The sequence below is a fragment of the Nomascus leucogenys genome, chromosome 2 (genome assembly GCF_006542625.1).
Source record: "Nomascus leucogenys isolate Asia chromosome 2, Asia_NLE_v1, whole genome shotgun sequence".
Taxonomy (NCBI): Eukaryota; Metazoa; Chordata; class Mammalia; order Primates; family Hylobatidae; genus Nomascus; species Nomascus leucogenys.
Genome location: NC_044382.1, coordinates 64,870,944 through 64,889,422, shown reverse-complemented (window position 1 = coordinate 64,889,422; position 18,479 = coordinate 64,870,944). Strand labels below are relative to the sequence as shown.

General features: G+C 42.4%; 1 protein-coding gene across 1 annotated transcript in view; it reads left to right on the top strand.

Moving 5' to 3' along the window:
- Positions 1–14,545: 14,545 nt before the first annotated feature.
- MMP2 (matrix metallopeptidase 2) overlaps positions 14,546–18,479 on the top strand; it is a 115,966-nt gene continuing 112,032 nt past the window's right edge. Inside the window, exon 1 of the mRNA XM_030796923.1 lies at positions 14,546–14,881. The gene's annotated coding sequence lies outside the window, so the exon portion shown is untranslated. The remainder of the gene's footprint in view (positions 14,882–18,479) is intronic.

The window sequence follows — 18,479 nt, the reverse complement described above, 5'->3', positions numbered from 1 at the left end:
AACTAGGTTTTGTTTTTTTTTCAAAGCAACCTAATTTAAGTGTAAAAATCAACTTTTCTCTAAACAATTGTGTCAACAACCTGAGAGCTGTGAATGATGGTGCTAAAGCTGGGCAACATGTGAGGAAAAGCTTTTATCAAAAGCCCAGTGGGGAAGCTGGCTCTGTGCTTGCAGAGGACATTCCTGAACTGGATAGATCACCCACCATGCTATGCCTTACATTCTTCCAGATCTTCATTGTCCCATCTGCAGTCCCTGAACAGGAGCCACGTGCCTTCAGCCATGTCACGGACTCTGGCTCATTGTGCCTGACCCCGTGCTCCCCAGCTTCCGTTCTTCCTCCTTCTAGTAATGGGGCTGCCAGTTCCCTCTGGCAATTTCCCATTCTCGGTTCACGTGTGTTTTGGGAGACGTTGATTCTCAGGTGGGGATTTGACGCACGCCTGGCCAATCAGAGCTTGTGGACTCAGCTGTCGTTGCAGGGATGGGCAAATGATGCAATTCAGGCCAATAAGAGTCAAGAATCTTTTGGCCTAAACTATCTTTGACCCAAACTATCAGGGACAAGAGCCCTCCCTTCCACTAGGCCAGTATGGTGAATGTGGAGGTCTGGAGCATGGAGGTCTGGAAGTCTGATTATCTTGCCACCCTAGGATCCAACAGACAGAAGCAAAGTGGAGACAATGGGACTGAGTCCTGAGGACATTATTGGGCCCCAGATCAAGCCATGCCTGAGGCCCATGGTGGGACTTTTTAGTGATGTGGGTCAATCAACTCCCTATTTTGGCAAAAGCCCTTTTGAGTCATTTTCTGCTGTTATCGTGGAAGGAGTCAGGATTAACACAATCTATTCCAAATGTTAGAGCTCTGCCTTGAACAGATGAATTGTGGATATCCAAATCCAGCCAGGGTTCCAGGCTTCACAGCTAAGGGGGTCATTGGCACTGCAGTGAGCTCTTAAGACAGAGACCTGGAAACACGCGTGCATGGAACAGTTGATGAAACACAGGGGGTGACCTCAGGAAGAAGTGACAGCCTGTTGTCACACGGACCTGGCAGCATAGACTATTGGATGAAGACCTTTTAGAGCTAGATTTTATAATTCAGTGTAAGGAAAAGCTACTGACTCTCAGATGTGACAAGGTAATGAGCTCCCTGCTTGTGGAAGCATTTAAGTGGAAAGTACCTAAAGGGTTAGGTCATTCAAAGTATTGAAGCATCGGGTGCAGCTGGGACCAGATGCCCTGTACATCCCTGCCATCCCTGAATTTACAAAGAGTCTGTTTTCAGGATGAAGATGTTACTGTTTGAATCAAGTCTTCCTTATTTGTGACCCAGCTTCTCCGGTGGGGAAATCATGTTTATGAGGGTCAAGTTGCTATGGAGATGACTGAAAATGATAGAGGCAATGTTTAAAGCAAAGCAACAGAGAAATTGCTTTTCAAATGTGGACCCTGAACCCCCACCTGAAACCATAACCACGTCTCCTGTTACCTGCCACTTACATACACATTGAGGGCCTCCTCTAGAGGGAACTTGGCTGCCAGAGACCCAGTCACAGTCTGGGTAGGGCAGGGAGCAGAGTTGACCTCTGGACATTGCTGAAGATTGGCCTGTGTGAGGGTCAGGGGCCCCGGCTGGGGGTTCTGCTTAAGGGTTCTTCTCTTGGTTCATTCCTACTAAATAGGGAATCCTCCATTCTGCAGCTATTCTGTGTCCACCTCCTTGTAACCCAGAGCCACCTGTTTATTTCTAAAAGGGAAACTGAGTCACTGAGTCGCCCATATTGTTTACAGAAATGTTCTTGCTGTGTCTCTTTTAGGATATTGCTATATATTTTTTTGAAATGTTAAAAACCACCATTGCGTTCATATTTAGGGAATTATTTTGAGAATCATTCAATACTAAAAATAATTTTTCTAGTTAATGGTGTTTGTTTTTTCTAGATTGTTGCTTTTAAAGTGTATGTGTGTATGTGCTTCGCTGCTGTGGTTGAAATTCAGTTCAAGTTCATGGAAAAACAGTTTCTAAAATACAGATTAGCTGTTTACAGCCTTTTTAAAGGGATATATCCAGTGCGCCACACTAGCCATACCTGAACTACAGGGGTTTTTATGACATTTTTGTGGGCCTGATAGAGCCATTGGGAGGAAGCTGTCTTTTTAACTCAATTTCCTTAAAAACAGAAATTATAAGTTTTCCTCTTATCTCAACATTTTCCACCTCTCCCTTTTCTGTTAGTAATTTGCCCCCTCTCCCTTCATTTGGGTAACTATTTCTCATGCCTGGAACTCTTATGATCCATAATCCACCAAAAATAAACCGTGCAGATGTTTTTTAAATGGGCCAAAATGGACACTTTCAACATCTCATTCCCCAGGGTATTTTATTGTTGATTTTTATTTAGGAAAAAAAGATGTATCATCACTTTTGGCAATGAAACAAAGGCTATTGCCTGCCTATAAAAGCAATGTCCTGGTAACACTGACATGAACACCTTGTGTGAGTGAATGTGGTAATTAGGAAACTTTCCCTAAGATAAAATGCCAGCATATTAACAGCCTCATCTCTAGGGTGAGAGAAATATGATTAATTTCTATTTTTGTTTTTTACACTTTTCTGGGCTTTGGATTATCTGTAGTGATTGTGCACTAGTTTAAAAAATAATTTTAATTCAAGAACAAATGCATGACTATGCATTCCTAGAAAAATATTATAGCATGAGGTTAAAGTCTCCTTTGACCCTGCTCCCTTCCACACTGGGTCCCTCTCCAGAAAGAACTACTATTATCAATTTGATCTGTACCCTTCCAGACCTTTCTTTTATTAATTTACACACATACACACACATCTGTCCATATGCACTTATGTATTTCTTAAAAATCAAGGGAAAAAACAATGAATTTGGTGAAAGTATAGTCTACAGTACTTACAAATGTTTTTCATAAAACAAGAAAGAGTTTTAAAGACTTCTTAGTGCAACTCCCTCACTTAACAAACGCCGCACTCAAGAGCTCCCACACGCCTCTCTTCCCATGAAGCGGCCCCGTGATGGGAGCCACATTTTGATATGTGGGTCTTCAGATGAGCAGGCAGATGTGTAAATACTCGTCTCCCAGGCCTGAGTATGATTTTTAATAATCGAATATGGAGCTCGAGCCAACATTTTATTCAGGCACTAAATTTAAAAGTGGAGCCAAGAGACCTTAAAAAATTTATGATTCCACAAATGCAGGGAATTTGCCTGCAAGATCGCTATCTCAAAACTAAAAGCGTAAAACCGGCCTTGGGTGGCTTGGCCCTCTTTCCTGAGCTCCAGCTCAGGGGCGTTCTTGTGTCTCTAGTGAGCTGCCTGCACTAAGGTCCCTCCAGACTGCTTGGGAGGGGGATCCTCATACCCACTCCCATCCCTATCCCTGCCTCAGGCCCAAGGAGGCCTCCTGAAGCCTCTTGGCTCTGTTATTGCCCCTCTCCCTTTCATACAACCTTTGGAGCGAGCACCTGAGTGCGCTGTGATAAAGATAGCATTTCGACTTGAAAGCATAATTGCTGACACACATTACTGTTTACCCAGAGGACATCAGTTCCAGACAAATCCTCTACAAACCTAGGACAGCAAACTTGGCAGTTTATGATGGAAGCCCGTGTGTAGCTTGTGGTCTCCCTGGTGAAGTAGCTCTGTCTCCTTTTTAGGACCCAGGTCCAAACACATGCCACGCCAGCAACAGCCTCAACCCTTCCCCCTCTGCTCTCCCTGACCCAGGTGAAAAGCAGCAGCTGCTGACTGCTGGCACTGCCCATCCCATCCTGCCATGCCCATCACCAGGACTCAGACCTCAAAGGCTTAGGTGAAGCTCTGCTCGCCCACTGCACCATTTGGAGATTCCAGGGAATGCAGCAAAACCCTCCAAGATGAGGCACTGAGGACTGGGGGCCAGGGGATGTCTCTCCACCACAGAAAGGAGAAGACCGATGGAAACTTTCATGGGAACTTGTGTTTGCCAGGTCTCATTTGTTTATTCATTCAACAAATATTTATGAGCGCCTACTATGTGCCCAGCACAAACCAATATACATCAGGTGGTAATAAGCTCAAGAAAGAACAATAAAATGGGGCAGAGGGGATAGTGAAGGCAAGGGGGTGGAGTTGCTGTTTTATAAGTGGTGGTCAGGGATGGTCTTAATGTTTGAGTGACATGTGAGCAGAGACTTGGAGGAAGTAAGGGTGTGAACCACGTGTGGAGATCTGATGGACTCACAATCTAGGCAGGGGAAGAGCTGCGCAAAGGGCTTGAAACAAGAGCGACAGAAAAGCAAGTCTGGCCAGAGCAGGACAAGTGAGGGAGAGAGTGGCTGGAGCTGAGATTGAAGAAGCATGGGGAGGGGATATTTTATGGTCTTGCAGACCATTGTAAAGATCTGACTTTCCCTCCAAGTAAGAGAAGACACCATTGGAGGGTTTTGATCAGAGGAATGACATGACCAGATTCAGATTTTTGCAGGAGTATTCAGACTCTTCATTCTAAAAAAGACCGTGGTAAGAAGGGAAGGAGAGACCCATCAGCTGGCCATTGCTGTCATCCAAAGAAGAGGTATTGGTGACTTGGACCAGGTTGGTCAGAATTTAATTTTGGATGCCTTTTATATACTCAAGTGGAGATGCTGAGTAGGTAATTGGGTATATGAGTCTGAAGTTCAAGAGAGAAGTCTTACTTGTCTAGGGATATATTTTTAAATGGTATTTAAAGCCATGAGACTGGATGAGTAGCCAGAGAAGAAAATTACCAAAGGCATGAATATAATAAGAAAAGAAAACAGAAAAAGGGAGAAGAAGAGAGGGAAGAGGAAGGATAAAGAGAAGAGGGAAAAGAAGAGGCCTGAGAACTGAGCCCAGAAATGCTTCAACATTTAAAGACTAAGGAGATATAGAAGACCTCCCATTAAGACAGAATTACTATTGAGTTGGGGTGACATCCAGGGCAATGTGATAGTCTAGAAGCCAAGCAAAAAAGTGCTTTCTGAAGAAGAGAATGATCAATAATGCCCAACAGTGCCCAACACGGTGAAGAGGAAGAAGTTGACTAAGATGAAGATTTGACCACGGGATTTAGCCACATGAATGTCATTGGTGACCTCAACAAGAGCTTTCTCAGTGGAGAGGAGCCTGATTGGAGTGGGTTCAAAAGAGAATGAAAGGAACTGAAGTGAAGACACTGAGAATAAATGATTATTTTAAGGAGTTTACTCTGAAGTTCATAACCTCAAATCATGATGTGGCAAAAAGACACTTAATACCTGCATGGACTTCCATGGAAGGGCACGAACCAGCTGCTCATTAGGCACTGCATCTCCATGTGCCTACACCTGAGAATTTTCTATGTATAATAAGTATTTTTAAAAGAATTAAAGGGCATTGGCCTGGCATGGTAGCTCACGCCTGTAATCCCAGCACTTTGGGAGGCCGAGGCGGGTGGATCACAAGGTCAAGAGATCTGGTCAACATGGTGAAACACTGTCTCTACTAAAAATACAAAAATTAGCTAGGTATGGTGGCATGTGTCTGTAGTCCCAGCTGCTCGGGAGGCTGAGGCAGGAGAATCGCTTGAACCTGGGAGGTGGAGGTTGCAGTGAGCCGAGATCACGCCACTGAGACTCTGTCTCAAAAAAAAACTCCTATTACACAAATGAAATTCACCCAGTAGCAATGAATGGCCTCTGCCCAACACACTCCTCATGCCTGGGGTTTGGAGGATTCTGTAACTCTCGCTTAAACTTGTAAAGGCTGTTGAACAGTCTGACTTCTTTCCAGATCAATAAGGAAAGAAAAAGATCTGGTTTCCAACAATTCATCTGGAAAAAAAAGATTCATGGTCCAGGTGTAATGCATTTTACTATTATTTTTAAAATTGCTTCAAGGCTACAAAGTATACTGTTTTCACATGTATCATCCCATTTGATCTTCATAGCTATACAAGATGGGCAGGAATTATTATTTCCATTTCACAGAAGAAGAAACAGATATTCAGAAAGATTCATGACTTGTCCAAAGTTATTCAGAAAGTGGATGGGGACCCTTCATGTAGTACTACTTCTTCTGGCTCCCAAAACCATGCGGATTCCTGGGCTTCCCAATGCATGCCTGCTATGGTGTGGATGCTCATGGCATGGAATCTGAGGCAAAGATTTTCTCGTTGGATGTTTCCCCTGAACCACATGGATTTCTTCCACACAACAAGGTGGCTGCCTTTCCCCAAATCTGTACCATAGGTCGACAGGGAGTGAGCATGGAAAACCATCTCTAAGTGCCTCTGCAGGGTTCAAAAAAGGAAATAGAGCCTCACCTTCTTAGCACTTCACCGACCAACTTGTTTGTCCTTATCTTTTACAGTGATGGTTGTCAAGACCTCCCACTAACGATTTGGAAAATAAGTGAAATGACTAATTGACAAACAGTGTTTTCAATCAGAGCCTTGATAGACCACTGCACTATTCTGATGGAGGCCTGCCAGGCATGCAACATCCTAACGGTAATAGGTCCATGCTGTCTTCGACTTCACATCCAGAGTTCTCGGTTTGGAATAGTATTAATGTGCAGGCATTGAGTGTTGATTTATTTTAACCGACCAGCAACAGCCATTGTGAAGCACAAGTGGGCAGACACCCACAAGGAGGAGGAAGTTCAGAAACCAACTCAAATTTGCATATTCATTTGTTTGATAAAGGAGCTATTTCCAATAAGTCAGGAAATTAATAATGATTTAACGAAATTGTAGGGCGGAAATTGATTAACCATTTAGAAAATACAAGGTTAGGCATCACCTCACTTTCCAGGTCCAAATAAATATCAGTCCAATTAAAGACATAAATGTAAAACTAAAAAAAAATAAAAGAAATAAACCAGATGATAGGGAGCTTTTTATCTGAACTTGAACTGGAGAGGATCTTTGCAAACATCCACACAGGGAAAGGTGGTGCATATGAAAAGATTAATGATTTGACAACTTAAATAGGCTCATGTTTTTGTTAAAATACAGTCTTGTTCCCTTTGGCCTTCCTTCACCCTCATTGGTAAAATCCATTTTTCTCTCCTTCCCTGTGTCCCTAAGGCCTTCCTCCATCCAAGAAGGATCAAGGGAGAACTCTGTGCTGCTCATCTTGAGAAAGGGAAGCCAGAAATCCAGAAAAGGGAAGCAGATTACCTAGGAACAAAAAGCTGGAGAGTAGCCAACAGCTAGACGGCCTGGGTTTAACTCCCAGCTCTGCCACTTACTAGCTGTGTGGCCTTGGGCAAATAACTCCCCCTCTCTGAACTTTAGTTTCCTCATCTATAAATGAGGAGAGAAATGATGCCTGTCCTGTCAGCTTGTTCTGAGGACTAAAGGAGTTAACCTGTAGTGCTGGGAAAAGTGCCAGCTCTGTAGTAAGTTCTCTGTAAACATTAAGTTTATTACTAGACTAAGATCAGACTTACCTTACCCTGTAGGATGGGGATTGGCTCACACATGTCTTCATCACAGCAATAGGTGCTGGGCCAGCATCAAGCCCTCAATAAATACTGATTTTAGATAGAAACTGAGTAACTGTGTATAGTACTTGGGACATTCCTTTTAGATCTATTATTTTCTGTTAGCCATACAATAACATTGGGATGTAAACAGGCTAAGTATGATTGTGTACCCATTTCAAAGAGGACAAAACTGAGATGTGAAGAGCCTTGCCTAGGGCCACAGAGAGTTGGAATTAGACTCAAATATTCTGGCTTCTCCAGTACACTTTTACACCCCAACCTAAAACTACACTGAAACCTTAACCTTGCCCCCCGCCCACCCAAATAAACACTAGCCATGATGTGCTTGTTCTTGTCTCCAAAGGTGTCCATTTATAGAGCTTATCCTGTACCCAGTCCAGTGCTACATGCTGTACATGCGCCATCTCACTAAATCCTTGGAGCAATTCCACAGAATCGACTTTATTGCCTCCATTTTACCCATAAAGAAACCAAGGCCTAGAAGGGGTAGGTAAGGAGCCCAAGGTCACAAAAGGGACAGAAGGAAATCCCTATTCAAATGAGGCCCGTGTATGACAAAGCTGAGCTTCCTCACCACTACTGTAAACCAGGGTCGGAACTGAAAAGCTCAAGGCCCAGACCGCTCCTTAAAGTGGTTAATCATCCATCCTGGGAGGATGACATGACTCAAAATAGACGGCATCAGGATTTAGACCCAGGCTGACTGACTTAGGGGCCTATGCTTTAGTTCCTATGCTACCATCCAGTTAGTCCCCAGAAAATAATACTAAAATACTAGTACAGAAATAAATCATTATATACCTACTAAGGACGAAAACATGGGGCCAGGTTATATAAGAACCGCAGAGGGATCCATAGTTTATTAATGCACCAATAGATTCAACCAATGTATGTTTAGTACCTGCTGTATGCCAAGCACCATTCTAGACATCTAGTGACATAAGCCACATGCTACCAGAGAGTTTGCAAAAAGATCAGGAAGAGGAGACAGAGAGTTAGGCAATAAGTTAACTAGCAATTAAAGATTAAAATAATAGTTCAGATAAGAAGGGTGTTGGCTTCATGGCTCCAGGAAGTAGATCCATGGTTTCTGCCCTCAAAACACTTAAGACATTTTTGAGAAGACAAGACACACAAATCATCAACAGATAAGTTCAAAAGCAAAAGTAAGTGGTATAGATGACTGCAGAAAGACAGTCATCTAGAAAATGATGACTAAATTGCCAAGGGAGGGATTTGAACAAACCATGATTCTGGAAGGGTGTGTGGGATTTGGGAAGCTAGGGAAGATATATGCGAGCTCCAGAGCCTTAGCTGGCAAATCTGTGGCTTATGGCCATAGTTAGCTATTATTTTTCAGAGTTTAAATGAAAAAAAAATTCCCACTAAAATAAAATAATAGAGGAAAGATAGTGTCCTCCTGGCTTCTCCTACTTCCTCCACCATCCCCACCCACATAAATTCTTCACATTGTCACTCACCTCTTTCCTGGATTGCCTGGATCCCCATGTCTGGTGGAAATTGAGGCAGGGAATAATTATGAAGACATGTTCCCTTCTTCCTTCTCACCCCCTCCTCAAATCACTCCTGACCCCACTGTAAGGAGACAATATTGAAAATACTCAAAAATAACCCCACTAAAAACATGAATCAAAAAGTCACGGCTCATGGACATGTTTTTAAAATTGCTTAGTTGCATGCAAGTCCCTTTAGTGCTCGAAGGACTTTAATAAAATTGATTTTCTGAGTATAGCCTTTTAGCAGCTACTGTATAAGCTTGAAATATGAACCCTTCATTGTCGAAAGTGTTTCATTTTTGCCCTGTTACTAATGATGAAGGGAAAGTGTGGGTTTGGAATTCTCCATGGCTGACATTCTCATAATTAAATAGTGTTAATAACAAAGCTTTGCAGATTTTAAACAAACTGGCACAGAGGTGGAACGGTTTGCCGTATTTCATTTAGAGACCACAGCAATTAGCCCTTAATGAATAGTACACAGCGACATATAGGGGAGTTATTTCTACACATCATTTATTTGCCAAATCACAAAAGGCGACATTTTCATTCTGCTGATTGAAAATGATTCTCAGGATTTCTCCTGAAGGCCTCTTAAGTAATTGCATTGTGAAACTTAAATAAATAAATAACAATAAAGAGAGGAACGTTAATTGCTTTTAATATCTATGGTCTAATTTCAGCTTAGCACACTAAGAACTCTGAATCTCAAGCTCTACAACAATGGATCAAAAATAGAAGGCTCATCATGGTTGATATATTTAGATGCTGATGTTTTTGTTTTATAATTTTAGGAGAGATTTTGTTCCCAAGCGCATTGTTAGTCGTCTCTGTGAACTGGCATGGGGGTGTTTTTATAGAGGACTCTTGGGTGGGGTGACTGTGAAGTTGTTGCCAAAGGAAAATGACAATGCTTATCTGAAGGTGAGACAAGAGAAAGAACTGTTCAGCTGTCAAGGTCGTGAATGACAAAGGAAGGGTTATCCTTGTAGAGTCTGCCCTGAGGCTTTTAAAGAGCAGGATAAATTTTTTTTTAAGGTTGGGTGGGCTCTAGAACTATTTTTACACACTTGAAAATAGTATTTCTTATCTTTGAGTTTCAGTGATCTCATCTGCAGTAAAGGAAGGAGAAAGAAGAAATAGTGCCTTAGCTAGACAAATCCTAAAGTCACCTCAGTGCTGTGGAACACACAGATTCCCCATTTCTATATGGGATTTACTGAATTGGAGTTTCTGAGGAAAGGGCTTAGGAATTCTGCCCTTTGGGAAAATGATTATGAGTATCTGGTAAACTTGGTAAAAACTTACTGAGGGAATCTTTGAACCCTTCAATTCCATGACTGTAGAGAGAGGCAAGGCCAGCCATACTTTGAAGCAGAGCATTGTGGGAGATAGCAGGTGCTGCCTGCAGTGATGGTCACTTGAGGGACTCACAGGCCCCCAGCCTAAAAGATCTCTTCCAACCAGTCTGACACAGTGCTGCAAACGTCCCCAACAAAGGACAATTTGCCTTTCAATGTAACTCATAAATGAGCAAGGGTTTTAAACAGCAGGACCGAGGAATGGTAAGTTAAAAAAAAAAAATCTGCATGGAAAGTCAACTGAAGACAAGAGGGGGTTAGGAGGTGGCACAGAGACTCCCTTGGAGGGATCAGTGCTCAGTACAGTACAGCACAAAGACAAGTGAATGGATAATCAGAAGATCACAATTGCACTCTTTACTGTACCATTAATTCCCTAGTGATGCTGGGGGTCTGTGTCCTTTCTGGGTCTCAGCTTCCCCAGCTAGAGGATAAAGTGGTTGACGTAGGTGCCTAGGGCCCCTTCAGGCTGTGATATTACAGCTCACAGGGCCTGGCAGCTTTGCCAAGGGCTCATCCTGACTTCTGCTTTGGGCCATGTAGCCTAATTCTGCTTGGGAGTAAGAGCCTAGGTAAAGCACTTTTCTTTGGCCCTCTAGTGAATTCCAGGATGGATATAACTGGAGTGGGCCAACTACAGGGTGGTCAATGCTAAGTTCACTTCCAGGGGTTTTAGGAATTAGACACAGTCTTAAAAACTAAGAAACAAAGCAGGATTTTAAAAAAATATCCTGGTCTCTCCAAATAAAGAAAAATTTAAAACAGCCTAATATAAATACCTGTCACTAGAAACAATCTACTTTTTAAATTTTTTAATCTTGTGCTACCATTTAACCTTTTTCCCAAATTCATTCATAGGACACGGTTCATATAACCCAGAGCACCTAGCACAGCAGGTGTTCAATGTGTGTCAGGTGAACTAATTGATATATTAGTAATTTATTTGGTGTTTCATTGTTCTAAATGTTTTTCATGCATTTTGTCATTTAATATGCACAATCATCCTTTCAGGTAGGATTATTAGGATGAGTGGGATTATTGCCCCATTCTTCAGGCACATTCAATCCTAAGCATGTTCTCTTAATGACTGGGTGCCCTGCCTCTTTTTGCCATCAGTCCTAAAGTTGATTCTCAAGTGGTTATTCATAACATCATAAAACCTTAGGGATGAAAGGGAACTTTGGAAGTCATCTCGTTCAAACCTTTATTGAACAGAAAAGCAACTGAGCACATTGCCTCATTCTAAGCCATGCAAGAAGTCAGCAGAAAATCCAGGACCAGACTTAAATCTCTCCTGGGCCAGTGGAGGGCCTTCTCAGAATCCTGAACCAGGCAGTAGATTTTTCAGTCTGTAAAGGAAAGGCAAATATAAGGAATAGACTAAGAAATTGGAAGTTGGAAGAGTTCACAGAGGCCACTTGGAATTCCTTCAGCAAATTTGTCCTAAGACAAACATACCTGGAGGTCTAGGTGGAATGAATCATACTCAATTCCAGCTTGTCCAGTCCATAAATAGCTGAACAACCACCAGAGAACTCAGACCCAACTGATGCCCTAGTGAGGGCCTTATGTTTCAACACGAATATCCTAGAGGAGACTTCTGCCTCCAGTAGGATCTAGAAGTGAACCTGAGTTAATTCCAGCCTATTCTCTAAGCATGGGAGCCAATCGTAACATCACATTCCCTGGCCTTCTGTGACTGGTTCAGAGATGGACAGGCAATCTCATCAGAGCCACTGAAATTTCTCCTTAGATTCTTGGAAGAAAGTCCACCTGCTCTGTTTTGCCAGATTTGACCCAGGGTAGTACCTAATACAAGTGGAGACATTCCATATCTGTCCTCTTGTAACTGGCTTGTTTCACTTAGCATAATGTTCTCAAGGTCAACCATGTAGAAACATGTGTTAGAATTTCCTTCCTTTTAAAGGCTAAATACTATTCCATTGTATGTACATACAGAGTCCTCATGAGTGGGATGAGTGTCCTGACAAGAGACAAAGAGACAGAAGAGCACGCATTCTCTCTCTCCCTGCCATATGAGGATACAAGAAGACAGCCATCTGCAAATCAGGACACAGGCCCTCACCAGACACCAGATCTTCTAGCATCCTAGTCTTGGACTTAGCCTCCAGAAATGTGAGAAATAAATGTTTGCTTTTTTCAAGCAACCCAGTCTACAGTAATTTGTTATAGCAGCCTTGAAATGACTAAAACAGTGCATGTGGCTATTGTTAGAATAAAAGCACAATGCTAGCAGGAAATATCACTGTCACTACCTAGTGTTAATATTTCCTTCACAGTACCATCTGCAGATAACAAGGTGAGAAAAGATGTTTTCTATTTTTTAAAGAAAAAAAAAGTGCTCAAGTTTAACTAAGTAATTAATTAATTCACAAGTGAATCCAAAGTGGGAGCGATTACTAAACAATGACTAATGATAAAGAATAAACCCTAAGGTAAGTGATGATCAAGGAGATGAAACAGTTTTAGTTTAGAGTCCTATTACAATTCTATTTCAATATAAATAAGCTGACACCAGAAGCAAACAATTAACCCCAAAGCCGCTGGCTGTTCATTAGCTAAGGAATAATTTTACATTTCATTATTATTCATGTTGGCTAAATTTCCATTAAAACCAATTTAGTAAACTGGCCCTCTGATGGGCTTGAAATTAATAGGAGGAAGAGAAGGCAGAGAGGGAACCAAACAGAGGCCATTATTTAAGCATCTAGGGACAGGGAAACTCATGGGGGCAGATTGCCACTTTAATTAAAGATAATGTCTCAATTCACTTTCAAAATGAGTATCTGGAAAATGTCTGGGAAATTTTCCCTGGCCACGGTGTCTGGCTCATTCACCAAGTGGGTGATTTCTGCTGCTGGACTTTCTGACTGAGTGGAGAAATGGCCTGCTCGATCCTGGGTCAGCTTCCCCACATCCCCAGCTCTCTGCAGCGCAGTCTCCAGTCGGGGGGGGGGGGAGGGGAAGAGGCTTGGAGCTCCTAAAATAGTCCCAGAGCCTGGGCGTGAAAGCCACTGTTTCATTCTTTGGTCTAATAGGCAGGCTTAATGACTTCTATTTAACATATAAATGTGACTGTAATACCAGTGCCTAATTAGCTCACATTTAAGGAACTTTCACTTTGGCCAAGCATGAACTAACTCCTTTAATTGTCCCAATCCGTCTGATGAGGTGGAGTCTATTATTATCCCCATTTTATAGTTGAGAAAGCTGAGACACACAGAGAGGAGGAGTAACTGATATTCCACAGCTAAGGTGGAACGGAGCCGGGGTTCAAACCCATGTCATTGACTCTAGGTCTGTGTGCATAACCGCTAGGCCATGCTGCCTCTGGAAAAAAATAACAAAACAACTGGTTTTGGGTTTTTTTTTGGTTTTTTTTGGAAGTATCCAAATCAACAGAGCATAAATTACCTGGTCAGTTGCTTGTGGGAGAACAACGTGTGGGGGGTTTGGGATGCCAGGGCAAGAGCTTTGACCTTGACTCTTCGTGGCTTCCCAGAGTGCAGTATCCATTCCCCTTGGGACCCATCAACAGCATTCAAAGCAATATTTAGCAGTTATATTGTTCATTTTAAGGTTTATTATAAACAAATTTAACTTCATATATTATATAACTGGTAAAAAAGATAATTCTCATTTAAGAAAAAAATAATTTTTCACACTGCCATGTAACCTTATGTATCAGGCATTGTTCTAAGTGCTGTGTGTTTTATCTCTTAATCATTATAATGAGGCTGTATGACAGGCACTATTGTTTATTTTGCTTACAAATGAGGAAACTGAGGCACAGAGATGAACTTGTGCTAGATCTCACAGCCAGCAGACAGCAGAGCAGAGATTTGAACCTAGGCATTTGTTTTCAGACTCTGTGCTCTTAATGATTGTGCTAAGTGATTAGGAGGAGAGGAGGATGCGACATGGCGGAAATCATGATGGCGACTGACTCAGGTTGGCACCTGCTGTGGGGATGTAGTCCATCATGTCCTCTTCACGAGGACTTCCGGGAGAGGTTTCCCAGAAGCCAGCTCATAGCCATGCGAGGGGCACTGGCAGCAAAGCAGCACTTCTTAGCCAGCATGGCAGAATTCCTAGCACATTTCAAGGATCAGGTGTCCACATCCAAAATGAACCCAGCCCTTGGTATTCAAAATCACTTTAAGGGGAAGTAGAGCTTTTTCTTTCATGTACCTGGACCAGTAGTTCACTTACTCTGGAAGTCAAGAGGCCCCATGGACTGCCCAGCCCAGCTGCTGTGGAATGTGGCAAAGAAAGAGGGTGAGAGGGCCTGGATGACTCCCATGCTGGTAGTATTATACAAACATGGGAGAAAAAAACATGCTTCCCCTCCTGGCCTACAGGAGCGCTTGAAAGCCTGCTCATCTGCAAGCCCTAGGGCTGGACTCTACATCACAGCAGTGGATACTCCATCTCCATTGAGAACCCGATGACTGGTGAGTTTCCTAGCTGGGTCGCCCTTACCTAGGATCCCCACTTCCACCTCAACCCACCTGCTTTCCTGTAAACCCCACAGAAGGAGAGATTCTGTCACGTGCACTTCCCTGGTCCTGTGTAGTCACTAAGCATCTGATGCCTGATCCAGAACAGAGTGACCACAAGCCCAGACTCGGTCACCAAAAGGACTTTCCTAGATTCGGTCACCAGCTTCAACTTTCCCAGCTTCCTACTAAATGCCTTGGGCAAGCCCCATGAACCCCTTGTGCTTATTTTCTTCATATGTAAGGGGTGACAGCAGACCCACCTCACATGGATATTGTGAGGGTTAAAGGGATAATGTATGGAAAATATTTAACCCAGTACTGGGCACGCATTAAAAGCTAGATAAATAACAGCCATGACTCCTGACACTATTCATACAAGTTTCAAGATTGATGGCCGAGATCTGGAGTTTGGAAACTTGCAAGCCTAATTTACAAGGCTACCACCCCCGCCTGTGTTGGGTTCTGCATGCAGCAGCTACTTCAACCTTCCAGAATTGATGCCATCTTCGCTTTAATAGATCAGCTTTCCCTTTCTGGCCTCGGCAAGTCCTTACTTCTTTACCTAATGGGAGGCCACAAGGAGCAATTCTTTGCAAGGAAAGGGGGAGACATCCTTAGAAAGGCATCTAAAAAGCTGCCATTTGCGGTGCCGAGAGAAGGCCATAGGCGCTCTCTCAATGACACATGCACAAAAGCTCTTGTTGTGGACACAAATAAGAAAAGTTGAACCCCTCGCCCGGTGTAATTCACTTCATTTATTGACCCGAGTTCTCTCCCTGCAACCCTTGATTCCTTTGCATTTGTCAGCGGTTCAGAGACCCCTGGCATTCAACATGATTTGTAATGTAAATTATATAATTGTACTTTCACATATTTTAACATCAAATGAAATGATTGACTACAGAATCGGAGCTGTCTACAGGTGGGGGCCAATTACCATCTGAATAATCACAGTGCCACACAAGAATAGCATAGCCGCTGAGCGTGACATATTTTTATCTCTATGCATTTCAATGAAGTCAGGCTAGTACATAAAAGGTTATCACCTAGGAAACATATTTTCCTAAGCACAAGTTAAACATGCAAGTGAGATCGGCAAAGATATTCAATTTAGCCAGTCAACCCTAACCTATTAATATTTTAACAAAATCCAGTGAGGATAATTTTTTTCTTTGATCCCATTTCATGTGAGCAGCCGGGAAAGGGAAGAAAAATTAAAAACAAAATAGTCAAGCATACAGAATGAGGTTATGTATTAAGTGGGCTATTTAGTGTTTCTGGCATTTCATAGCCCAGGGAGAGTGTGGATGGATTTAACAATCAAGAGCTGTGTTCCCTTGGCCACAAAGTTCGAGAAACATAAAATAATCTATACTTCCAAGCTGACAAATCGTACCTGACACCCAGCTTCATCTCACCGGGACTCCTGAGATCAGCATTAATCATATGTTACAGGGAGTAAAAAGAAAAGTAAATCACACCACGCTGAAAAGTGAGATGGAAGGTCTTCGGGCAAGGATTTTAATCAATAATATGTGGGATGATAACCAGAAGCTATTGTTTTAATCTTCCAATATGAAAAGAAATAAATGCAAAACACAAAGCTACCAGGGGCCAAGCGGCTTCCATGAAGCCTTGTAAGAACCAAAAACAGTTTGGCAGCTCAACTTTCTAGTTTGATTCATGACAACAAACTAACAAACGATTTCTTTTTAAAGAGACAGAGTCAAGTGCATTATTTACGTTTCCTGTTTCTGGAGCCTTAGCTGTTGCTCAGGGCTCAGGACATGGGTTCTGGATTGCTCAGTTTTCCTTGTGTAGGTTTGTTCATGTTTTGCATGTCTGACATCTATTCATGCTTCTTCTCCTAACATCACCTCCTTTCCCCAGCCCCACCATCAGTTCCTGTGGTTTGGGCTTGTTGACTTTACTAATGGTTCCAGAGAAAAACTGGTATAACAGTGATTAGATCAGGGATGGATATGTGATGTATTTGAGCCCTGAAATGCAGGCGTGGGAGTTCATGGTAGTACTGTCATAAAAGAGGCTGTTGTGGTTTGAGACTGTGTCCCCACAAAATTCACATGTTGAAGTCCTGACCCCCACTGCTTCAGAATGTGACTTTATTTAGAAACAGGGTCATTGCTCATGGGATTAGTTAAGATGAAGTCACACTGGGGTAGGGTGGACCCCTAGTCCAATATGACTGGTGTCCTTATTAGAAGGGGAAATTTGGACAAAAACAGACATGCACACAGAGAGAATGCCATATGAAGATGAAGGCAGAGATTGAGGTGATACTGCTACAAGCTAAGGAATATCAGAGACTTCCAGGAATACCACAGACTTCCAATAAATTACCAGTAGCCAGTGAAGACTGAAACAGCTCCCTCCTCACAGCCCTCAAAAGAAATCAACCCTGCTGATAACCTTGATCTCAGACCTCCAGCCTCCAGAACTGTAAGACAATCCATTTCTGTTGAGTAGGTCTCTCAGGGTGTGGTACCTTGTTACAACAGCACTAGCAAACTAATACAAAGGCCCATTCTCTCTTGTTATCATGTACTTAGAAACTTGATGATTTAAGCTTGACATGGCTAAGATTTATCTTGCCTGCGAATGGTGCCAACACATAAGAAAGTTGAGCAAATACCTATGTAGATGCCTACCTCATGCAGATGTTGCTCATACCCCTGGATCCAGCCATACCTGAAGTTCTATCTCTGACTTTGCAGTTATGTGATCTATTAAATTTCCACTTTTACTTAAACTGGTTAGAATTGAGTGTTCATCACTTACAACCAAAGGAACCGTAAATGATTTATTCTCAAAGCAACCAGTGTGATCTTAGGATGAATTAATAGACAGGAAGCCTTTGGAACAAAGAACATGATTGTATTAATCAAACCACAGGAAGGTTGCATCCAGTTTGAGGCAACATATGTTTAAGAAGGACATGGATGGATCTGAACAGAGTGATTAGATGGTGAGAGAAATGGACATCAAATCACAGGAGGTATGAGAGAAGAAAAGGGGTGTGTAGAAAGCATAGATGGCTTCAAATATCTACAGGAATGACAACTTGAGGAAGGATTGGGAATTATTTGTGTGACCCCCCACCCCGCCCAAGGATAAAACTAGGAAACAATGGGAACACATATTTAAAGCAGAGTGATTATCTAATGCTCCCAGCAATTAGAAGAAAGAATGAAAACCCCTGAAAGCAGCAAGTCCTTGGGTTTGGGAGGTGCTTCTACAGTAGAAGGGACTCTATGATTGACTGGATGACTTTAAGGCCCCTTCCAGCTTGGATGTTTAGTTTCATAATTCTTTTGCTAAAACCCAACGTTCTTCTGGCTGAAACACACCATGATTCTACAATTCCAATTCAGTTCTTTCCATGTCAACTTCTTTCCAGACTGTTGAGAATTCTTGCACTTCCTCGAACACAAAATGTCATATCACTAATCTTTGATTTATGGAATGGCTAACGCTGTAGATGTGGGACTCTTGGTGGCATGAGTCATGTGAAGAGCAATCAAATTTTATT